This window comes from Ursus arctos, unplaced genomic scaffold, assembly GCF_023065955.2.
Source record: "Ursus arctos isolate Adak ecotype North America unplaced genomic scaffold, UrsArc2.0 scaffold_19, whole genome shotgun sequence".
Taxonomy (NCBI): Eukaryota; Metazoa; Chordata; class Mammalia; order Carnivora; family Ursidae; genus Ursus; species Ursus arctos.
In genome coordinates, this window is record NW_026622863.1 from 18356088 (window position 1) to 18382788 (window position 26701).

At 35.5% G+C, this 26701-nt stretch overlaps 1 long non-coding RNA gene across 1 annotated transcript in view; it reads right to left on the reverse strand.

Moving 5' to 3' along the window:
* The window catches only part of LOC130544154 (uncharacterized), a 778585-nt gene that overhangs the window by 79622 nt on the left and 672262 nt on the right, over window positions 1-26701 (reverse strand). The window contains exon 7 of the long non-coding RNA XR_008960180.1: window positions 24410-24483. This is a non-coding gene — a long non-coding RNA (uncharacterized LOC130544154). The remainder of the gene's footprint in view (window positions 1-24409; window positions 24484-26701) is intronic.

Below are 26701 nucleotides of genomic sequence, written 5' to 3' on the forward strand. Positions count from 1 at the left end.
CTTTAATTGCTCTTGAGGTTTTTACAACTTTCCTCTAATACAAGGTTTGGATTTCATTTTCATGCTAGAGTTTTGTTGTGCGGTCTCGGGTGGCCTTTTGCCATAGCCATTACTTACCACTTTTACTCATCTCTCTATTTCTGATTTTATTCCTTCTGGACTTGATTTCTTGCTGCTCCTGACACCTGCTCCAGCCTGATAAACTGACAGCTTCGATTGTAAATCTTGCCCCGATGCTTTCCTTTCCCCGAGATGGAAAATAGCGTGTTCCAATGGGTTATAACACTTTAGCAAACATCAGGAATCCTGTCCTTTCCACTTTAGAACCCTACTGTTTAAAGACAGACACGCTATACCCTTTGTCTGGTAAACCTTGCCCCATACGACCCCCTCCCTCCTCTCAGCTGGCCACCTTTTGCCACTCCACCAAACAAGCTCAATTCAGGTGGCATCTCCCCGAGGCAGCTGCCTTGATTCACTCTCCCAGGAATATTCTCAGATCTGTGCGAAGACTAGCTTCTGTGATCCTCTAGCATTCTGGGTTCCTTTCCAACAGAGCACTGTGCCTATAATTACTTGTCATTATTTGTCTCCCAGTGTTTCTCACCATGAACAATTGTTTTCTCGTTTTCCCCATTACACAGAGCAAAGACTCAGTATTAACTGAGTAAATGGTCAACGCAAGAAATAAGCAGAATAGGCAAAGAACGAGGGAAACTGATCCCAGTGATTTTTCTCGTTTACTCTGAGAAAAAGTACAGGACTCAAATTTGATACAGCAAACTCTAATTCTGAATACTAAAACAGCAGCGATGCAAATGAAACTTCTAAAAGTGTGTCTGTGCGTGTGCAGAGCTCTGTATACTTCCTGTGCACAGCAACACCCTCGTTGGCAGGGGCACCTGCATTGGACTCTGACATTGCCCATGAATATTCTGATGATAAAATACGGCTTTTAGGAACCAGATGTCCTTAGCAGATTTTACTCAATTTAAGTTTTTGATGTAGTTCTCCTTTGAAAGTTTCAGTGCTGAATTATCATGGATATTTCTAGCCGGGGGTATTCGAGGTCTATAATTTATTTGGAGACGAAGGACACCATTTGGTATAGGGAGTAAATTCTTGATTCCATGCTTTATAAAACATTGTTTCCCATTTCTTTGTCTACCTCTTTTCCCCTCATGATCAAGACACATATACAAATGATTCTGTCAACGGTTTTTCCTCTTGCCGTAAAATTTTTTTCCCCTGAAAACTGACCAGGTTTTTCTTCAATAATGTACACGTGGCAGACCCAAATTTTAACATGTTTGCTACAATAAACAGCTCCAGGGTGTCTGTAACTTGGACTCTATTTCCTCGGTTGTACTATAGTAAAAATTTGCATTTGGTATACGCACCATTTAAAAGTAAATGTTTTCTTTTAATAATAAAATTAGCACAGGCTTATTAAATATAATTGGCAATACTGACAAAACTAAGTAAAACATATATACTCTTAGCCCTACCATATATATTAATTTATTATTAATACCTTAAGTTACTTATTTGGTTTGCTTGTTCTGGACGGGTTTATGTTTTTGAAGTCATGTTATACATAAAAATTTGAATTTATTTTACTTGATATTGCCATACTGTTTGGGTTCATATTCTAGCTTGGCTGCTTGGTACCTGCATGACCTTATTACATTTTTCTTAAGTTATATAACCCATGTCTGCCTCTACTTCCTCCTCTGTAACATAGGGATCATAATAATGGCTACCTCATAGATTTCTAAATAGCCCATGAGACAATACAAGTAAAACACTTAATGGACTTTTCTTAGTGAAACTCAGGACATTGATAATAATAATAAAACCAATTTGGACTATTTTAATACTCTTTGTGGGCCAGGCACTGCTCTAGTTACATTCTTCCTCCTTAGGAGATGTGAGATAGTAATATAATGTTATGGGAATCTTCCTGACTTCCAGGAAAGTAAAGTCTGGCTTTGGTATTGCTCCTTGGAGCTGTCTAACTCAGATGAATTCACTTCACTAATTTTGACATCATTTCCCAACTGCTTTTTAATAAGAGTGTAAAAAAGATGATTGTTAATGACCTTCCATCCTCTATGCCCAAACAAAGATGTCAATTCCTAATCATGAGAGTTACTGTAAATTACACCCCAAAGGGACAGAGAAAAGACAGAAAAGAGATAATGATGTTTCAGCGGGGTGTGAGTCAGTGCTGGCTTGAAAGAGGCATTGTGAAGAAACCCTTATTTAATGTCTCCTGCTCGGTCAGGGGCTTAACCTGAGATCATCACCCTGGCCTAACTCATCATTTAACATCAAATATTTGTTTTAAATGTTTGTTTACCTCCCCAAACTCTCCCACTTCAGAATGCTATGCTGTTGCCCTCTTTTTCAAAATTATAATAGCAACTATGTAGGCTTTATTAAAACCAGTCTGGTGCAATTCAGAAGATCCACTTCTGTAAAGGGAAGAAAAGGTATCGCGGTTAAACAATGGAAGACAGGAGTTAAATAAGTGAAAAAGCAAAGAGAAATTCTCAGAGTTAGAGAGTGAGGGGAAAGATGGAGCTACAAAACAGGCAGAAAAAGAGGCAGGTGCTTTAATGTATTTACATTTATGTTACCACAAAAGGGAAGGTGGCCAAGAACACAGAAGAAGGTACATCAAAACAGTACTTAGGTTTTAATATAGGTGGTAATGGAACTGCTCAAGCAACTCTCAGACACAGGGCATATAAGACCCCATTATGATGAGAAAAACAAACACAGAGGAAGTAAAGCTCATCCGAGCAGGGCCTGTGCATGCTGGCTTAGTGATTCTTAACAAATTTCACAAAGACCTTGGGAAGTGCTGCAGCTTCCAAGGGTTGAGTTCCTGAGAAAGATTATTTGCATTAAATATAAAAGGGTTTGCCTGAGCTTGTGGGCACTTGCAAGTTTTTTGCTTCTTTTGATAACTGTTGTCAAGTTATTTTTAAAAGTTCCAGGAAACTTCCATCTATTTGTTCTACTCACTGGCATCATGTCTGGCAGCAAACCCCATGTGACTGGGGAAAAGAGCACCTGTTAACATCTACACCCACGTAACTGACCCTCAAAGGGAAGCAATTTCATTTCCCACAATCTTAGGTTGTGCTTCTGGTCCTTACTATTGCTACCAAGATTAGCGTATGAGGTTGGGTCTACTTGTTAGTAGGATAACTAACACAGAAAATTAATTGGCTCGGTAACCATTCTCTCTTTTTTGTTTCTACTATAGTATTGAAATATATAAGACATACAGAAAGAGGAACAAATAAAAAGTGTACCACTCAAAATATTTTCACAAAATATATACCATCATGGAAACAGCTTGCTAGAACTGTGGAATTCCCCCATCTAAATGTCCATCCTCACAGTCACTAGCCTCCGAAAGGTAAGTAGTATCATAGATGGTCTGCTGCATGTTTTTTACTTAATGTAATATAAATGAAACTACCCAATGTGTGTGTGTGTGTGTGTGTGTATTACTTCACACTTAACAGTATAATTGTGAGAGTCACCCTTCTTGCCACATATGGTAAAGTTCATTTATTCTCATTAAATTACAGGAATACATCTTAATTGATTTATCTCTCCTACTGCTAATGAATAGGTTATTGGCAGTTTGGGAGTTTAATAAATCTTGCTTATTCAGCAGACCCTCCTTATCCACAGTTTTGCTTTTTGCAGTTTCAGTTATATACTCTGAAAGTACATGGTCCTCCTCCTGATGGATTGTCAGAAGGTCAATGCTAGTCTAACACTACGTCACAATGCCTACTCATGACCTTGCTTCAACTCATCACACAGGTGTTTTATCATCTCACACCATCACAAAAAGAAGGGTGACTTACAGTAAGGTATGTCGAGAGAGAACAGTCACATAACTTTTATTATAGTATATTGCTATAAGTGGTCCATTTTATTACCAGTTATTATTGTCAATCTCTACTGTGCCTATCTTATAAACTAAACTTTATCACAGATATGTATATATAGAAAAAATAGTATATGCAGGGTTTGGTACTATCTGTGGTTTCAGGCATCCCTTGGGGGTCCCGGACTGTATCCCCACAGATGAGGAGGGGAAAGAGTATATGTCCTCTACTTCTGTATAAAACTCTTACATATTCCTTTTAGGCATCAATTATATGGTTTAATGTTGGGAATATAGCTGGGAGTATAACTGCATGGCTATGGGGTCCACTTACATCCCACTGTATTAAAAACTACCAAACAGTTTTCCAATATGTGTATATCCATTCATACTCTGACTATCACCACATGGGTTTTTCAGTTGCTCTATGTTCTTGCCAACATTTGGTATTGTCCTCTTATTTATTTTTCATTTTTATCTATTGAAATGGTTAGAACTAAAGGAATTTCATTGAAATAACATAATGAAATTCATTATTTTTAGATGAAGGCATGATTATACACATAACATATTCCAAAGCACCCCCATCAAACTTACTAGAATGAATTTAACAAGATCGATTGATAAAATGTTAATGAATAACAAAGAATTGTATCACAACATAAAGAGTTGTAGAATCACTATGCTGTACAGCTGAAACTAACGTAACGTTGTGTGTCAACTATACTTCAGTTAAAAAAATACTGTAAAATACAATTTAAAAATAGAATTTACGATAACATTCAAAATATCAACTACTTCATAATATACCAAACAAAAGCAAGTAAGACTTCCATGTAGAAAGAAGCTATTATTGAGAAAAAAAATTTAACTAAATAAATGAGTGGATGGTGGTAATGATCGCACAACATAGTGGATGCATTTAATGTCACTAAACTGTATATTGAAAAATGGTTAAAATGGTAAATTTTATGTTATGTATATTATATCACAATTTAAAAAAATGAATAATATATCCTTCTTTGTGAGTCTCAGTCTCATAAAAGTCCAATACTCTCAACATTACAATTTCCATCAAATCTCAACCAAATCTAAAGAGTTTTTTTGATCAGTAATTCTACGATTATTCAGAAATGCAAAGGCCAAAAATTGAACAAACTTGGAGGACTAACAATACTGAATATTAAGAATGGTGTTTAAAGAATGGTGGCATTTACAGTATTCATGGTATTTTAATTAGGTCAATATTGTTTGGATACAAAGAGTGACAAGGAGATAAAGTCAGAGCCTGACATATGGACACTTGGTTACGACAAAGGTGATATGACAGAGCAGAATTTTCAATAAATGATGCTTAATCAATCAGATATCAATTTGGAAGACAAATTATTAACTATGAACTAGGGCTTACAACTTATGAAAACAATAATTCCAGGTAGATAATAGATCTAAACATTAAAACGAGAGCTTCTAAAAGCAAACACATGCACATACAAACTGCAGGTGGCAAAAGATTTCTTAAACAGCTCTTCATAAAGGAGAAGACTGAGAAGTTGTACTGCAATAAAATTAGAAATTTCTATTTATTTAAAATCCCCATTAAGATATTGGAAAGAGAAGCCACAAAGTGAGAAAAAAAATGTTTGTAACATATAAAAATATCAGTAGACTAATGCTCAGAATTTATAAATACCTTCTATAAATTGATAAATTGGATGGGCAATCCAAGTTAAGATGAGAAAAAAAAAATGGGAAAGAGCCTTCAATAGGCATGTAACAATGAAGGACAAACTCTTTTTTTTTTTTTTAAAGATTTTTATTTACTTATTTGACAGAGAGAGAGACATCCAGGGAGAGAGGGAACACAGGCAGGGGGAGGGGGAGAGGGAGAGGCTGGCTCCCAGCGGAGGAGCCTGATGTGGGGCTCGATCCCAGGACCCCAGGATCACGCCCTGAGCCCAAGACAGACACTTAATGACTGAGTCACCCAGGCACCCCTGAAGGACAAACTATTATGGATTTATACGATTTGATAACTTCAGTTGGTATTTCAATGGAAATAATATTCAGCTTCGTTGAATTTAATTATGGTTTAATGTGTGTATCAAATAAAAATAAATAAAATATTAAAAACAAAATGAAAATAATTTCAACTGCATTTCTTCTCTGAGGATTCCCTTATTTAGTAAGATATTGATTTTGTTGTGACAAGGACATAAACATTATAATTTTATTATTACTCTTCCAGAACAAAAATTATCTTTAATATTGAATAATTATAGCAAATTTATAATACCTTCAAAATAATGTCAGGTATATTTACTATTTTAGAATGAAAGTCCAAATATTTTAATTTCATCAATTAGATACTAAAGTGAAAATTATATTGGAATTAACTTAATTGAATTTCTAAGCGAAGCATGTGGTATCATTAATATAGGACCAGTATCATTTATTTAGTTATTTTCAAGTTCACTAATAGTTTTCTGCCAGAACAAATCTGTTGTTGACACCCTCTAACTAAATTTGATTCCCTTCTGTCATCGCCTTTTTCAACACTAGAATTTCAATTTGGTTCTTTTATTATAATTGTTGCTGTTGTTATTATTATTACTATTAATATCTCTTTATTGATATTCTCTATTTTTTGAGACTTAGTCATCATACATTTCTTTAATTCTTTGAACACAGTTTACTTTAACTATTTTCTGTGTATGAACTACACTTAGTTTCTCTTCATGCCTCAAATTTTTCTTAAAAATGAACATTTTGGATAATATATCCTAATAATTTTGAAAAGAGTTCCGATGCCCGTTGAGTTTATTTTGCTGGGTTTTTGTTTTCTTGTTGCTGTTATTATTAATTTTTATTATCTATTTACTTTTTAGTTACTTTCCTGGATGTCTGTGGATTCTGCATTCTCAGCATTATAAAGTCACTGAATTCATTTACCTTTTTTTTTAAGTTCCTGTTCATATTTTTTTTTGAATAAAGAATTATTTATTTATTTTAGAGACAGAGAAAGAGAGCACGGGCAGGAGGGGCAGAGGGAAGGGAGAGAGAATCTCAAGCAGACTCCAGGCTGAGCACAGACCCTGAGGTGGGGCTGCATCTCAGGATCCTGAGATCACCACCTGAGCTAAAACCAAGAGTCATGCTCAACCAACTACACTACCAGGGTACCCCTTCTGTTTGTATTTTTAAACCCAGCTTCCTAAAGGTTACCTGAGCCACCACAGCTTAGTGTTCAACCAATGATAAATAAGAATTTTTCTATAAATACTTTGAGCCAGTACGTCCCCTACCTTTCACCAAGGGGAGCTGTGTGTGAAGGGACGCCATCACACTTCAGGAAGTTTACAATTCAGCCCTAGCTTTTGCTTCCTGCTTGTGCTTTCGCTTCACCTCAAGGTCAACCAAAGGTGAACTACTAGGTCTTCTCTCTTCTTAGGTCTTTCTTGGGCATGTGAACAGTCCTGCGCATGGACACAGACTTCTAGATCCCCGGAAATATGTCCAAATTTTTCAAAGTCCCCTGTTGTCATCTAGTTTACCAGGTCTTCCCCTCTGATTTTTGACCAAGCTCTTACTGACTCCAATTGAAATCACAGCCTTAGGTAGCCACAATGTTAAAAACTGAGTCAATTTCTCATTTCTTGGCAACTCTCTGTAAATGGAGCTTTCCCAGAGAGCAGTAATACTCATCATAATATAAACTATATTCTGGAGATGGGGCTTTTTAACAGGGCTCCCAAAGAAGTCAGGCCCTCTATTGGCCTTGAGGCCACTGGCTTTTCATGACTACCACTCCATCAAGCCAGAGACCAAAGGGGTAGCATTAGTCCCAAGTCAAAACAGCACAGACCCTGCTGTTCTTATTGAGATCCAGTAGTTTTTCTTGAATAAATACAGTCAATGCCTTAGAACCATTTCCGGAGTTCTCAAAGGGTAGATTTTGATAGTTTTGCTAGCGTTTCATTGTTTCTTTGGGTAGCAGATTCATCAAGGTCCTAACTCCACCATTCTGGAAATCCTACCTGGTTAGTATCATTTAAACGTTTTCCAAAGTTCTCCAGTGGGGTCAGTTAGTGGAAACGTTCACAGTTACTGCTTCAGTGTTAAAGACAGACTTTTTCAGGACCCCTCACCTGCTTCCCAAATATAAGCTATATATGATGTGCTTTATAGGGAGGTGTTAATTATGTACACCCATTGCAAAATTTGAAATAGAAAATGAGCAAAACTGATTTAGAAAAACAATCATTTGATCTAAATAAAAAGTCATGATTCAGAGGACTATATAAACACACCTGTTGGTTTATGCACTAAATTGTTTGTTTTGTGCTCAAACTTTGAAAATAAGGGCTAGCCTTTAAAGTAGATGCTGAAGATTTTCAGTAGATTCTGATTTCCTAGTTTTCTTTTTTTTTTTTTTTTAAGATTTTATTTATTTATTTGACAGAGAGAGACAGCCAGCGAGAGAGGGAACACAAGCAGGGAGAGTGGGAGAGGAAGAAGCAGGCTCCTAGCAGAGGAGCCTGATGTGGAGCTCGATCCCAGAATACTGGGATCATGCCCTGAGCCGAAGGCAGACGCTTAACGACTGCGCCACCCAGGCGCCCCTTGATTTCCTGTTTTCATATAGTCAGTGACATGATCATAGTTTTCAATATCAAAAAGTAAATGTTGACAAACTTCTTGGGCATCTTAAATTTTCATCATCTCTCATGTGAAATGGCAATTCAGTAACTGATTTTTCACTAGAAAAATATCTTATTTCCTAGGTCATTAATTCCAAGACAGTTCACTTAAAAAATACTAAAAGTGTGATTCGTTATTAATATAAATATTTGTATGCGATTTTAAATTTCCAAAAGTGCTAATAATCAAGCACTTTGACCCCTCCCCACAGAAAGGAATTTCATATGATATGCAACAGATGATGTCACCAAATCACCACAGAAAGTATGCTCATAGTAATATATAAGCTTTATAACAATGGTATGTAGCCTTCATTTCTCAAACACATTTTACAGATGATGTTTTTGAAAGGAAGATGTTCATTTAAATTGCAACTGGAAAGGTACAGGTAAAGAAAAATGGATGGTCACTGGCTGATTTTCAATTTAACTACATTGAGAAAACTTTGTTTTCAAGACATGTATCTCATGTACTATTAAACAAGAACATGGCAGAAAATAGAAGTACAAAATATAGGTCTCCAAATTCATCCAAGGTTATTTTAATTCAATTAAAAACAACATTACCTCTTTAAAAAATCTGGGGCAAATGTTAAACCACATGAAGAAACTGGTGTAAACTAGGACTATTGTAGGAAAACCAAGAGTTATTCACTTTACACAGAAATATCTGAAAATGTGTCTAAACTCATTAGTCATCCACGACAAGCAAATTAAAAACAATTCTCTTTTGTAAAACGATATTCTGTCTGAACAGATTATTGTTTTTTCTTTTTTTAAAGATTTTATTTATCTATTCGACAGAGAGAGAGACAGCCAGTGAGAGAGGGAACACAAGCAGGGGGGGTGGGAGAGGAAGAAGCAGGCTCATAGCAGAGGAGCCTGATGCAGGGGGAGTGGGAGAGGAAGAAGCAGGCTCATAGCAGAGGAGCCTGATGCGGGGCTCGATCCCACAACACCGGGATCACGCCCTGAGCTGAAGGCAGACGCTTAACCGCTATACCACCCAGGCGCCCCAACAGATTATTGTTTTAACCACGGAGTGGACTCTGCTTCTGACCTTGCCCTACTACCATCTCAACAAGAGTGTGAATTTTTTTATACTCTATTCATTGTTTTATTCTTAAAGGATAGAACAGTGCCTGAACATAGCATGTACTCATATTTATGACATGATAGAGTAAATAAATGATTGCTAAGAAAGATAAATAAGTTAAGTTGGCAGAATTGTTCAAAATCTCCAAGTCCATTTATCCTTGTAAGTGAAACCCAATTCAAACATACTGGTTTCAGGTGACATCCTGAACTGTCAGTGGGACGGTACTGAGTTAACCACTAATGTATGATGTGTACCCAGCTGGACTATTTGGGACCCCTAGAAGACCTACTTTTCTTTTGCAATATCCAAATATAGTTGAGATTGACAATAATCTAATTTGGCTTCATGAATATTATATGGGCATTAAAAGTATATATATGCTGCTGCCAGAGAAATACATTGGTTCTAAACAAAACAAAACAAAACAAAAACAAAACACAAAGCGAGCAAGCTCAATTATGAACTCATGGAGAAAATTCTTTGACCTTGGATTGCCATGACCAAGCAAGATACCTGAGACAGAAAGACATTCAGTCATTATTGACAAGTAAATTATTTAATTCAATCTAACCACTTAGTATGGGAGCCTCAGCTCTCGTATTTCTGACACATAGTTTTTTTTCTCAATAACTATAATCAAAGAGGAGTTTGAAAACCAAGGCACAGAACTGCATCCACAAACCTGATAATGTCATATAGTTGGCGAATATGCAGTTAATTAAAATGACGTATATTAGTTAAATGTATCTTTCAGGCTAAGTTTACAAAGTTGATCCTTTTCACAAAAATCTGGGAAGTTTCTATTGAAATTGCTCAGTGAAGAAAAGAAAAAAATGTATCTGCCTTGGACTCATATTTCTGATATCCATAACAATCAACTTGGGTCTACGCTGTTGTTATTTGATTTTTAGTGGGTCAGAATTCTCTAATTATTGGCAGACATTCCTGTTCTGTTGGAATGAACAGAATTCCCAAGGTTGTTAGTGAAGTCATCTTGCAGGGATTGTATTTTAAATGCCTTACCTACACGGGTAACACGGGATGCGTCAATGATACACTGTGGGTGGCATTCTGTCTGTCATTGTGGAGAAGGGTAAGTGATTCTTCAAGTAACTGTCAGAGATACTACAGAGTATTTTGTTGTTGTTATTTTCAATTTTTCCATCACACACTGAAAATAAATTTTAAAAATTGAGACTTTGCTCATTTAAATGTATCTCAAATGATTACTTATCCCATAAGAACATAAAGATTATGTTAAAAAAGTTGGAAAAGACAAAAAACAAATTCAGAAAGTCATATGAATAATATAAGTACATCTGTGTTTTATCAATAAAACTTGATGAGGCAGAAATTATATTTTCTCCCAGAGGCACTGGAACTAGTGTACTCATAATGCTATGATTGTATTCCTGGTGTCATGAACGAGGTTAAAAACTGTATCTATGGCATTATTCCCAGCATCCAGAATACTAATGTACTAGCAGGGGGTTATCTTTTCTGGGCTGGAAGGATTGAATTTGGGAAAATGAGAAGAATGTGGGTGATTAATCTACTTCAGACACCTGAAAAATTTAAAAAAGGAAATACTACTGATGTAAGTAAACCTTTTCTTTTCTCTCAGAGAATTTTAGTCTGCTCTTTAAGATTGACCAGGCAGGCTCAATCTGATCTACAGACACACATCAATATATCTCACATTGGGGTTCAAGGGCAATCTACATAACAATGACTTGAAAAGCTAATTAAAATGCAGATTCCCTGGACACGCCCTTAAACGTAATGACTCATAATCTCTGGGAAATGGCCCACATAGTTGCAATTTTAACTAGCTTCCCTGGTGGTTTTGCTGTCCACTAAAATGAATATGGACCATGGTTCTCAAACTTTACCATGTTCCAGAACTACCCTCGGATTTGTTAAAACACAGATTGCTAAACCCACCCAGCTACTGATTTGTCATATATGAAGTGGAATGTGGGAAATGGCATGTCTAACAAATTCTTGGGTGGGACGAATGCTACTAACCAGAGAACAATGGTTTCAGAACCTCTGCTTCACAAGAATGCTTTTCAAACTTAAGCATATACAAGACTTTGCCTGGAGATTTTGTTAAAACAAAGATTCTAAAGTCCAACCTCCAGTAGGGGCTGGGGTGGGGCCTGATAACATATTTCTAACAAGTTCCTAGATAATGACTTCCGGTGCTCTGTTAAGAACTACAAATCTTCAACTCTATTAAGCTCTTGGACTATGGAATTAATCAATTACTTCCCCCCTGGTTTGTCTATCCATTTCCAGTTCACCAAATATAATGAAAAATGCTAAGAGGAAAAAAAATGTTTTCAATTCTATTCACAGCAGAGCGGTTATGAACACAGCTCGTTCTAAAGGATAGTTCTGGCTAGCTGGGTTAGCTATTTCAGCAGCTGACTCATCACACAACCTGAGACACTTAATCTCTTCTTATACAACTAGCATTCTTGTTCTGATTGTGTGTCCACTGGTTAGGACAGGAAAGAAAAGATACATCAAGAGCCCAACAGGTTAGTTGTTATCACAGATTTAGCTTTGTCTGGGAGACTGGCTGGTGGAGGCATGGTGTCAGTTAAAAATTTTTAAACAAAATAAAATGAAACAAAATATATCCAAATGATGACTGAGGCTAGCAAGAGAGATGTATCTGATTTTAAAAATTATAAAATTAAAAGTAGACACACTGAGCAATCTTTCATTTTGTTGAAAATGTTTTCTGTTGCATTTAAAACAAAAACAATCAATAATACATTAATAAAAATTTGTATATATTTTGAGGGGGGAAATTCACAAATTAGGTAGCTTACAAAACCAGTCAAGAAAAGATAATCTAATTTTTTTCCCAAATGCTTCAGGCTCAAAGATTTCTGGTCAATGATATAAAATGAAAAGCAAGTAATAGAGTATATGATGAATATATTGTTTCTGGAATTTCAGCAAATGAAAAAATGATGATAAGAAATAATAATGTTATTAAAAATGATATATTATCTATGTGGAAGTGTAATGTGAAAGCTGGCCTAAAAAATTTTTTTTAACATGCTTCAGATTGACCATGGGCCAAAATAATGTTTCACATCTTTAGTAATGCCACTTCTCAAAAGAGAAAGTGTTATTCTGATCACTAATAAATAATATTAGTTGTATCTTTTTTTTCTAGGAGTTTTCATCTTAAAGGGAATGTACTAACACCACCATACCCTCTCCACTCCCCAACAAACACACATACCCATGGCAAGCAGGAAAATGCAACTCTGGTTTTATAATGAACATCAATGGGGGAAATAGATAGATAGAAATATATTTATGCAAAGCAAAAGTGAATGAAACATATTTTATAACAGGTTAACCTGGTTTCAGTCATAAACAAACAGAAGACAGAAAATTATTTATGTGAGATACAATTCAAAATCTCATTTAACTGTCAGAACAATTTGCAAGAAATTCATTTTATAAATGAAAATACTGTAGGAGAGGGACAGTCTAATATTTGGTTCATCTGGAAGCTTATAGGAATTACACCTGGTTCTTTATGTATGTTATCTAATTTTGTCTTCAGAATGATAATCTATGAAATGGACTTCTGGGAAACTGAAGTCTATCTCACAATTTAGAAAAACACCTTCTTCAAGGTGTAGAATAAAGGAGTAGAATAAAGGAGTTAGCACCTGGAAAATGATTAGCACTGTGCTTGGCATATAAGATATACATATATATAAATATATATAGGAAAACAGACCCACACACATAAAATATATACGTGTGTATATATGGGGGTTCTCATATATATATATATATATATATAGTACATGTATATGTACATGTATCTGTACAAGGTATATATACGTACATATATGTATGGTATTATTTACTATATATAGCATAACAAATTTGAATTTCTGTTTTAATAAGAATAATTCAAGATAGAGGCTGGTGATGAAATAAATTGTAATTTATGGCTTTGGAATTGTATTACTGAAATGATACTGGTATGGACTTATGCCCTCTTTGAATAAAACGTTGCATGTATATCAGTAATGATCCTTTATCCATCTTTAAAGTAGTCTCAAAAGATACTTCTCAGGGCATCTGGGTGGCTCAAGTAAAGCAGCCGATTCTTGATTTCAGCTCAGGTCATGATCTCAGGGTCCTGGGATCAAGCCCCATGTCAGGCTCTGCACTCACCTGGGAGTCTGCTTGAGTATTCTCTCTCCCTCTGCCTGTCTCCCTGCTTATGCTGTTTCTCTCTCTCTCACTCTAAAATAAATCAATAAATCTTTAAAAGATACTTCCCTTGTCACAGAAGATATAAATTTGTATTTCTAAGATAAATGGAATAGGTCTAAAAATCTGCTTTGCAAACTTCTAGACCCACAATGGTGTGTTGACAAATATATCTACAGAGATATAAGGCATATATTATAACAAATATTACTGGTGGCATTGATCCCTTCCTTTAACGTAGAGATACTTAAAAGAAATACTAGAGTATTTCAATTTTATTGGCAATTTTGTATATTAAAATGAAATGGTGTTGGTGTTTAGGGAATGGTTATAACTGTGGAACCTCTTCCTGAAATGCATCATGAATCTTCCAAGGGTTGAATAATAAACCGAAAAAGAAAAAGCAGTTATGAAACCTGGTGATCAAAGATGTGTTTTCAAATGCCAATAGTCAGAGATAAAATTTTAGGAGATTATGATAACATTGATCAGTTGTTTTGAGATAATGTTCTCTTGCATCAATAGCAATAAAAGGTGAGTGAGGAATGATGAGATACTGCATGACAGGAGACTGTCCTGGGAAATATATAGACAAATCCATTTTTAATTTTGGAGATTCTGCAATCCATTTTCATTTCAGCTCATAATATGTTGATAGTGGGTTGCAGGAAAAATGCTATTAAGATTACTTGTTTATACAATTTTCTGCCATAAATGAATTGATCTTTCCACTTATTTGATTTGTGATGATGGCATTTGTCATGTTTCCTTAGGACTGCAATCCAAATTTTAAGAAACCTCTGGCATGACGAGTGACAGGAAAAATAATGAAAGCTTGTTTTCAGTGTACTTCTTGATGGATGCGATCATTATCTCTTTTATTTGCTTAGAGGTTTTATTTAGGCATTCTTTAAAGAAAAATAAAAACTAGGGAAAACTATTTTTAAACAACTGTAGTATTAAGTAGTCTCTATTGGGGTCAATATTGAGTAGTACCCCTACTTTACTTTTTCCCCAATACTAAAACTTCCAGAAGATACAATGTAGCTTATTCAAATCAAGAAGGAGCTTGCTTCATATTGAGGGATTAGAAAATCCAAATGGCGTAAAGTGTGGTGGAGTTCAGGAATGGATGGCGTGGGGATAAAGGAAAGAAAATACATCCAAATGCCTTTGGAAAATGTATAAGAAATACAAAGGAAAAATAAACTCTAATTCTGGCTATAGAATTGAAGCCTCAGAGGTTTGAGTGTGGAATGATCAGAGCGATACAAGCCTCTGTACCTTGACCAGGTGATTATTTTTGAAGGTAGAATACTCAGGTACAGTTTTTTTCTTTTCTTTTTCTAAGATTTTTTATCTTAGAAAGAGATTGAGAGGGAGAGTGTGAACGCCCGTGAGTGGGAGGAGGGGCAGAGGGAGTAAGAGAATCTCAAACAGATGCCCCACCGATCGCAGAGCCCAGTGCAGGGCGTGATCCCAGGACCTTGAGACCATGACCTGAGCTGAAATTAAAAGTCAAAGGCTGAACCTCCTGAGCCACCCAAGAACCCATGGAATACTCAGGTACAGTTTCAAACTGTGCCATCTCCTAGTTTTCTGACATTGGTTAAGTGATTTAATCTGTGTTTCAGATTAATAATCTCTAAAATGAGGGTCATAATCATCCTGAAATATATGTTTACTATGATAATGAGCAATGATGATGAGGAGACGGACATCAGAAGCCATTATGAATCTTTTTTCAGAAAGTAGAATGCACCACTAATAAGAAAGAGGAAATAATAATCAACTTACATCATCCTGCTAGGTCTGGTAGCATCTTCTGGCAAATACACTTTTAATTTTATTTTAATTTGATTTTATTTTACTTTATTTTAATCTTGGATATCTCTCTGGATCCCTCTCAGCCCCGTGAGTCCCTAGTGATCTTGCAGGTGACTACTACCTATTTCAGAAAGTGGTATGCTAGTGAACGCTGGACAACTGGGTGTTCCTTGGGGGAGTGGAAGAGGGACTTGCTTTATAACACTTGCCAATTTCTCTGGTATAAATACTCGCAACACGACCAATTGCAAGTTATCATTAGTTTAACAATCATTTCGTAAAATACTTAAAAATTTAAAAATCGTCTTTAATGAGCCAGTTGAACTGATACTACACATCATTACCAGGTCTCAAAATTGTTATCCTTGCAGGTCTTTTAGATTCCCTTTCAGAACCACCCTCGATTCCACAGGAGCATCTCTGTGATGTTTTTTTCCTGCAGACTCATCTTTGCTCCCTGATAAACGGATTTACTTCTCTTCATTAACTTTGTAATAATAGCATAAATAACAAATTGGATACCTTAAAAAATCATGAAACTAGAAGATTCATTAAGCTACCCACTTATTCCATTTTATTTACTACTCCCCCTTATGTGACGCTGGGGAAGCAAAACCAGACCAAGTCCTTGACTTCAATGAGCTTTTTTATTTTGTCAGAGAAAAAAACAAAACAAAACAAAACAAAACAAAACAAAACAAATAGAAAGTAGCCGAGAAGGGGCATCTGGCTGGCTCAGTCAGGTAAGCATCTGCCTTCTGCTCAGGTCATGATTTCAGGGTCTTGGGATCAAGTCCCATATTGGGCTCCCCACTCACTGGGGAGTCTGCTTCTCTCCCCCCCTGCCCCTCCACTTGGCTCCTGCTCTCTCTCTCTATCACTCTCTCTCAAATAAATAAATAAGATCTTAAAAAAAGTTGCAGAGGAAATGCAAAAGTTTAGATGGATATGTGTTCTGGAAGAGATTTATGTGGTCAAGTAAGTCAGCAAGATGAGAGATAGCTGCCGATGAAGTGAGACCTGGGGTGAGATCTGAAGAAGGCATAGGAAGGAATGGGGAGAAAGGAGAGGAGAGAGCATTTCAGGCACAGGGAATGCTGGAGGCAAACAGCAGAGGTATGTAAAGATCAGCCCGCAGGTGGCAAAGGCCATGGGATTTTAAACGGAGTGACACAGTATCACTAGGCAGAAAAACAAAAAAACAAACGAACAACTCCTACTCTAGGAAGCCTTTTGCATTAGCCACACTAAAGACTATAATGCAACAAGCCCATTTGAGTCACTGCTCAGCTGTAGAATTAGTGACAGAACCTGAACTAGATTTCATTTTCTTCTGCTTTTCATTTAGTATAATACAAAAAAAAAAAAAAAAAAAAACCCAACTCAACTCTAATACCACTAAAATATCAAATGTGAATCAACCCCCCTAGTATGAAACTTATTATTTGATAAAAGAAAATGGCAATAACATATTTTTCTATTAAAACTTCTAAATGCAAAGTACTTGAAAAAAAACAACAACAACAAACCTTGATGAAATATCTAAAGTTTTGTAACACATACCGATGTCATATGTGACGTGCTTACATTAGCCTTACAACTGGCTTCAGCTCTTCCAAGAAAGTAATAAAGGAAGGCATTCCTTCTATCTCTTCCTGATGGCAGTTAATTTATGTCATACTGTATTATTTATTAGCTAACGTAACGAAAATCTGTTTTACCCTCATAGAGATAATAGGATTAATTATTTAAATGGGAAGTGAAATCATACAACTAAATACAGAGCTATCCAAGGGAAGCCGGGCTTTCTCCAAATCCCTATTGCTGTTTCTTTCCGTTGTCAATCCCTACTCATACATACACCATCCATTTCCACAAACACATCCAGAGACACAAATATGCTTACGCACATAGTAAAAGAAACTTATGTTAATGGAGAGTTGGCAAGTGATCAGCATAGCTTTAAGCACTTGACAGGCAATATCATGTTTGTTCCTTACAAATCCCATAAGGAATACAGAATCATTAACTCTTTTATTAATGAAAGAAACCCCAGGATTAAAGAAAGCAAAAAGAAGCATGTGAGAAATTAGGAAGGTAGAAAAATCATGTTCCCAGTTATAAAGGGTCTGGAGTAAATTTTTTAAAAAGCTTTGAGTTAAAAAAATACCCAGAAAACAGTAATATACAACTGCACACATAGCTGAGTTTGTATACAGAATTAACATTACAGACAGATATTACTATTATTATTGTTATTATTATTATTATTTCACTCTTTTTCTAGATGAGCGAGATAATGAAGGAGTTTGGTCAAAAAATTACTTATTCAAATATTCAGGAAAAGATAAGGTTTTAGAATCAAGTTTGTAAACTGAAAATCAAGCACAAAATTGTAAACAGCACTGGTGGTAAATAGATCCTAGTTTGACAGGTCTCAGTAGATATCTTCTCCTAGGACATATTATAATCAAAAATTACATGCAGTTTCCTTTGCTTGGGTTTTCTTGTTTACATTAACTACTGGGACTCTTTAGAGCTTAAATACCATAAGGAGACCAGAGTCTTGCTGACTATTCTAACATAGTGTATGCACAGCAACTTTTTTAAGAAGCATAATAGTTTCAGCAAAGGTGCCTTGGGCATATTATGAAGATGCTATTAGAAGCATGCTGCTTTCATAGTTATTGATTCTCATATGTATCTGGTACGGGCTGAACATTCATACATATTTGTTTATTGGCATTATGCCATAAATATCTTTGAACGTACACAGAGCCGAACTCAGCCATGAAAAACAGAAGGTTAATTCCTCCAAAATGTAACCATAGCTGGATCTGTAGGAATGACTACAAGATAATGAAACTAATTGCTTAGCAAATATTTGGGAATGTGTCATTACCTTCAGTTAAAGCTCTGAAATTATCTAAATTTACTTCAATAAGGCTGTTGTGCAAAGTAATTTTTGACAATATTAAGAAATTATATCACACAATTACGATAAATAAGTTTATTCATGAATTCATTCAAAATCATTTATTTATTTTTCTTTGCATTGCCCTTGGAGGTGGTGGTAATCTCTCACCTGAAAAGATAGCTAGAATTAAGCATCTTTTGAAATCTAATATCATGTAAAGGACAGAAAGTACATCTGACATTAGACAAACCACTATGTCAAAACAAGGCATTGATAATAGTATGCAAGGGGGAAAAATGAAGAGCCAGATTTTAAAGTCCAATGTTGATTATAGAAGCAACACAGTGACAAAGAACACATGGCCAGCAGCGACCAGCAGTTGCTGGTATCCACAATGAGCAACAAGAAATACAAAACTTTTTTTTACTAGACAAAACTGGGCACACCATTCCCTCCAAGACTAATAATATCATTTTGGGAAAAGCAGCTACATTGGCCAACAAGACTGTCAATTCTGATATTGGAGAGCCAAAGGAAGATAATGAAATTAGAAATTCTCTTTTCTTAGAATCTAGCAGCTCTTAGATAATATGGATGTGCAATGTATAATGTTTTATAAATAAAGACAATAAGGCATATCTCTCATGCTTGCTGTCTAAGAATTATACTGACTGCTATCAAATATTTACTTCTCAGTAGTGAATTAGATTTTGGAAAACAATGAAAAATTATCATTACCATTATGAAGTTTAATTCATTGGGCATTCTGTTATTTTTTTATCATACATTACTTCTAGAAAATTAAATTTGTTTACATGGCTTATAAATTAGTTGTGATATTCAATGGCAACAGGAAAATGAATATTATTCGATATTAAAATAGAGGGTACCAGGCAAGACAGAGGGATGATGATGGTGGTGATGATGACGATGATGATGAAGGATAAGACGTTAAGTAGCTTCACTATGGTGAACAACAAAAAAGTATCCACTCAGGAATTATAAAACAGGATAAGCACAAGCATAAAGTTTCAAGTAATTTTCTAATAATTGAGGCATGATTAACTCATTCGGGCATAGAGAATTAGTATATAATTCAGAGAATGAATATGTGAGGACATCTTAAATATGAGTAAGATTTATCAACATAGAACATGAGGGAATAGGTATTCTTGGACTGTATGAAGAAATGGCCTGGTCAGATTTCCAGACATATGAGAATACGTGCTGTGATGATGGTGAAAAACATCATTAAATTAATGCATGATGTATCAATTTCTTTGTGGGAGAAATGGGGATATTTGTGCCAGAGCAGGACTGTGAATATCCTTTTTTCTTTGACTGAATAATAAACACCTATGCTGCAATGGGTGGTAATATGTCCTGATAAAACGATCTCTATTTTGAGACACACTCACTGACTGGCATGGCCAATGAGATAGAATAGGAAGTCAATATAGGACTTCCACAAACTCTTTTTAAAGGGAATTCATTTGGCAAGCTTCTTTTGTCCTTCCCTTTCCCTCCTTCTTCCCACCTTAAACATTAATTGGTGATTGGTGTCTCAGCAACCATATTTCATGATGACAACCAGGGTCACATCTTAGGGATAACAGTTTAAGACTGGTCCCAGTGACATTAAAGACCCACAACATCAGGTTTGGACGACCTACCTCTATGTTTTTAATTATGTGTGAGAAAAATAAATTCATGTCTTGTCTAACTCAATATTTTTAAAGTTTTAAGATACAAAAGTGATCTTAGAGATGTACAGTGGGGCTCAGAAATTATATGCATACAACGATAAGTTTAATTTCTGGTACATATTAGGCACTTACTGTTTGTAGCTATTATTACTAATGACAATAAAAACAGATGACTCCAAGTAACAATAAAAACAGTTGAATTCGGGACGATTCCACATTTTTGTGTATTCTCATGATCTGAGAAAGAAATTCCTCAAAAGGTATATCCAGGTCTATGATACACCGACAGTATCTTCAGAAAACTGGGGGGCTTCATTTAGATGCTTATGATCAGGTTTTGTTTTTTTTTTTTTTGGAGAAGCAGGAGTAGTTAACAGTCACAGCCATGCCCATGGCAACCTATGGGGGAACTTGCTTTAGAGTAATTCTAAAACTTTAATGTGTGGTAACCTTCAAAAGAACTTCACTTTGATATGTAAGCATTATTTAAGTATCATCCACTTTGAGATTTCCAGATATCTTTCTTGATATAGGACCAAAAAGCACAAAGTCTGTTGAATATGAAAGGACCTACGCACCTGCCCAAACCTCCCACATGTTCAAACTTGGTCCCACGGCCTGGGCCTGGGGCTTCATTTTGACCAATATGCTCATCTTGTGCTTAATTTCAGCTCGCTCTTTGTGTGTGTGTGTGTGTGTGTGTGTGTGTGTGTGTGTGTGTGTTTCCCCCCAAACTTTGCCAACTCAGAGTACCTGAGGTCTGTGCTTGCAACACAAAGGTTTTCCAAATGAATTGCTAAAATTATTAAAAATCTGTGTGAACATTTGTTGGGATTTGTTACAAGCTACCTATTCAAAGGGGAGACAAAGTGGAGCCCATATTGAGAGAAATGGAACAGATGGTTAAAAACAAGCAATCTGACATTCCTGGACAATTACAAGGTTTATGTGAATGAAAGAGAGGAGATTAGATATTTTTTCTCTCCCCGCAATGGAATATCATATCAGAGTTTTCAAATAACTTTTTCTGTCTATTAGCAAGTTTTATCCCAACATTACCATATAAAAAGGCAACCCAAAGGTCATTTTCAATTGTTATTTTTTAACAAATGAGAATACTGAGGCTCTAAGAAGTTAAATAACTTGTTTAAATTACTGTAGGTAGTGAGTGCTTTATTTTCTTCTCAGAATTTATTACTACCAAGGAATTAATTTGCAAATACATATTTATTTTTTAGTAAAATATAAGTACAATAAAGTCAGGTTTTTGCTGCTTGATTTACCTCCGTATCACCTGTGACTAATACAGCAATTGTCTCTTAGTGGGTTACAAAAATAAAACATATGTTGTGTGTACACATACAATGTCAGAAGAAAGAACACAATGCCATGACTCATGAGTTGTTCTTGTTATCGTGATGTTCTCATTGCAAGAATTAGAATACCTGAATCCTATCGTGAAATTCAGTTCTCTCATATAAAAAGGAAGACACACAACAAACAAGAGCCAAATGGGAATCAAAGTTTTATCCATAGATGTCGAAGTGGCTAATATTCTAATTCAGATCCTGATTAAAGAGGCTGAGGAGAAACTCTGATCAAAAACAAAGCCTAATTACAGCCTTTTTTTCTCCCCTCAGTCTACATAATTGAGAGCAATATGTTTGGCTGTAAATGCAGGAGAATAAGAACCAGGAGGACCAGAAGGAGGAAAGAGAGACTGACTTACCCCAACTATAAGCCTGAGCTCAAAAACACTCTCTCACTTGCACTATGGAAAAGAGAGTTTGGCCATTGTGCTCTGTTGGTCCAGGACCTAAAACAATTGTTTACCAAATGGATGAGAAAAACAGAAAGTGCATGAAATGATTAAGGAAGAGTCTGCTTTTCTTTCTTTCTTCCTTCCTTCCTTCTCTCTTCTTTCTTTCTTTCTTTCTTTCTTTCTTTCTTTCTTTCTTTCTTTCTTTCTCTCATTCCTTTTGAGACAATAATTCCACTCATTATTAACAGCAGCCAAATTCCAATATGTTCTGACCAGTCTCACCACCAATATATCTCTTAGAGGATAAGGACAGAAAGGGAAGTTCATAAAGGATTCCAATGGGCAAATCTATCTCGTGAGAAGGAAGGAATATTTTGGTCATCTCGTCCTACAGTCTTCCTTTACTAATGCTCAACCAAAGACTTACAGGTGAGCAATTTTCTCTGGTTTATTGTTCTAACATGGAGGAAGGATAGAAGTGGGGACTGATTCTCTGGAGGCCAAAATAAAAGATATCAGCACTTAAAATTTGCCTCAAACCATATTCTTCCAGGATGCCTGTATGCAACATTGTGTTTTGCTGTGCCACATACAAAGTTCACAGTGTCTCTCCCTTCTGGAAACGCAAAATCAAACAGTGGTAATGTAAAAAAAAAAAAAAAAAAAAAAAATTCACTGGCAATATAAGATGAAATTGTAGAACTGATCAAATAATTACACCCGTCATTCAATCTGAAAGGTTAGACATTCTGCATGCCCTTTTCTCCAATAAAAGTGATGTACACCCCGTGTATCTTGATAATTGCCTCTGGTCTTATGGAATGGAAAGACTTGTTAAGTGCTGGCAAGGACCTTGGAGGTTTTCATGAAAGGTATAGTTGATAAAGATTTACCAAGCACAGTTTTACCAAGCCATCATTTTTATATGTAAAAAAGATGAGGATAAGGAAGACAGAATGAATTATCCGTGGTCATACACCTCAGTTAATGGCAACGGTGATCTATAACATGGGTAAACTGAATCCTAGACTGTTAATTTTTTATGTCATATGTTCACACAATTAATCTACTTCCAATTCTACATTTTTGATGTATTGTGTTGCATCCCTGTGTGAGCACATACACACTTCTTACTTCCACAACTTTATCCAACTGAATAACGAAAAATATACACACTTAAAATGTAGTGAAAGTAACCAATAATTGTAATTTACTCTTGTAAGAATTGTGGCTGACGTCCCTCTGGGCTACACCTGGCCCAAGGTAGGATTCAAATATCTTTCAAAAATAGCAAGATAGTTATAATTCAAAAGTAACCTATGTTCCTGTTCATTGCTCCTGGTTTAAAAATGTCCCCTTTCTTTCTTTATTCTCTTTCAAGTGTTTTGTCATCTCAACACACTATCTTAAAATATAAAAAGCAAATAAAGCAGGAAAAAGAAGAAAAAAAAAGTATCTAGGTTTTTGTATTTCAGAGCCACAGTCCTCAGGAAAACTATGAACATCAGGGTGTAGAAAAAATGGAAGAAAAGAAATAAATGGACACAGAAAATGAGCAAGTCTCCCTCCCTACTCCCCACACCACCTCTTGCCATGATTGTGGAAAACAGTATTTTTTTCTGTGAAGGCAGGATGAAAAAACAGATCACAGCAGAGTCTTCAATAAGTCCTACATGGAGATGCAAAAAAAAAAAAAAAAAAAAAAAAAAGGCCTCTTTCTTGTTCCCAGAGCAAAGTCTTTAGATGATAGTAAGACATCAGAGAGGGAAAGCTTGGGTGGTCAGGGTAGGCAAATTGGAACAAAGTTACCCAGGTGGAAATGCTTGTGTCCCAGCAGGACACAGAATCAATATAGTATGCTAGTGCCTCCAAGTGGTAAATTTATGTAGTAAAGAAAGCATTCAAAACTGAAAGATGAGAATTAAAGATTCTTGCATATCTGAATATGGATCCATGTGCACAAATTGGAGAATAAGAATCACTTGCCTTCCTGCCCCTAAATTTAAGTTATGTCCAGCCCTATAGAAATGAAACTCAGACATCCAGCTTCCGGCCAAAAATTTAAAAATAAATAAATAAATAAATAAAACAGAAAGCTTCAAATAGACCAAGATTAAGTTTCTGCCACCAGAGTGTTGTAAAGACTTACAATGAAAATAATCTTGATTTCATTCATAAAGAAACACAAAGGAAAACATGAGTTTGTGAACTGGAGTGCATACCTGCCACAAAAGTAGAAATCTCCTCTCGAGATCCAACATTCTTCGACAAACTTTGTCATTTCTCTGGATGAATTCTGCAATAAAAAAGTTACAGTCAATCATCTACCTCAAAATATTTGCTGTATGCCCTAGAAGCAAATTGTTTTGCTATCGGACAGATGGGCACTGATGATGATGTTGGTCTGTGAACATATACATGCACATTATGTCTGGCCTGTTATACAAGAGTGTATAGAATTTGTAGTCTGATAATCCTGTAGAGAAAAAAGCACATGCCAGCAATTGTGTAATTCCCTTGCCCCTTCTCTGTTAAAGGTTCACATCAATGCTATTCCACCTTTTGATAAACTGCATGGACCTGCTTTTATTGAGCACATGAAGTCCTCTGCCCTTCTCAGGCTCCCACCTGACTCCACAAGGCTCACATCTGTCAACATTGCCTCTTCTTGAAGAGAATGACAGAAAAGAGAATTCTATGAATCAGAATATCCCCTGTATCAGTAAACAATATGTGGTCAGTCTTGTGTTGATCACAGAGGTTGACAGATATGAACTCCAAGTAGGAAATGCAGAGAAAGAAAGAAGGTAAGAAATCATCATCAGATTTCTTGGTAGAGTTAACATGTTGGAGATGCAAAATATGTGTTTTGACTCCCCTTCCTAAGCAATAATAACTTTCCATAATCTGAGGGATGCTCTGTATAATTCTTTCAAGGACTGTATCACATTTTGCAATTCCATTTGTATTTTTATGGCTTATTTTTTTTTAATGTCCGATCCACTAATTAAACAGCAAACTTACAAAAACAAAGACTACACCTATTTTCTCTTCCTTATGACCTCAGAAATTATGACAGTACATGACACATAGTAAATGCTAAATAAATAATTTTGAATGGAATTTTAAATTATTTGTTTTCTAAATTATAATTGCTTCATTGAATCAATCAGCCATTTGGAAAATGATTAAGAATCATGATATATGCTGGGTAGAGATGTATCCAGTATTGATAATATAAATAAATAAATAAATAAATAAATAAATAAATAAATAAATAAACAAACACACACACGAGATGGAATATAACATATATATGATGGAATATTACATATATATGATGGAATAGTATATATATATACACTAATACACACTAATAATACACAGACACACACACACGTGTATGTGTATATGATGGAATATTACTCAGCCACCAAAAAGAATGAAATCTTGCCATTTGCACTGACATGGATGGAGCTAGGGTATATTATGTGAAATAGGACAGTCAGAGAAAGACAAATACCATATGATTTCACTAATATGTGGAATTTAAGAAAAAAACATATGAATATAAGGGAAGGGAAAAAAAAGAGAGAGAGGCAAACCATAAGAGCCTCTTATCTACAGAGAAGAAAGTGAGGGTTGCTGGAGGGGTGGTAGGTAGGGATGGGCTAAATGGGTGATGGGTATTAAGGAGGGCACTGGGTTTATTTATAAGTGATGAATCACTAAATTCTACTCCTGAAACCAATATTACACTATATTTAACTAACTAGAAATTAAATAAAAACTTAAAAAAAAAAAGAAAACGTATTATGTTTTCGACTGCAGGAGGAATCCCAGAGAGGAGAGAGGCAGACAGAGGACTCCAAATTCAATGTGTAAATTCTGCCCAAATCTCCCTTTGTCTAGTGAACTACTTTCTGATAATTTGAAAAAGTCAAACAATTAAAATAATCTTAGATGTATGAAGAATGATGAAATTACCCCCGTAGAGTCCTCAAACACTAAAATATTTTAAGAAAATATTTTGAACAAACTCATGTCAACAAATTCGAAAATTTAGATAAAATGCACAAATTCTTTAGAAAATCAACATAAAAAATTGATGCAAGATAAAACAGAAAATCTGAATAGCCCTATGTATATTAAAGAAATTGAACTTCCTATTAAAAAAAAAGTTATCAAGAAAATGTGAGCCCCAGATGCTTTCATTGGTGAATTCCATCGAGCTTTCAAGGAAAAAATAACCCCAATCTTACACATAAACTTTCAGAAAATACAGAGAAGAAAATTCTGAATGAATTTGATGAAGCCAACATATCACTAATATCAAAAACTTGACAAAAACATTTTTATAAAAGCAAATTACAGATTAATGTTCCCCAAGCACAGATGTGCAAAGTCAGAATAGTATTTGGAAATCAATTAAAATAATTCACCATATTAAGAAAAGATAACCATAAGACCATGACAACAAGTGCAGAAAAAGTATTTGACATGTGTCAACACCC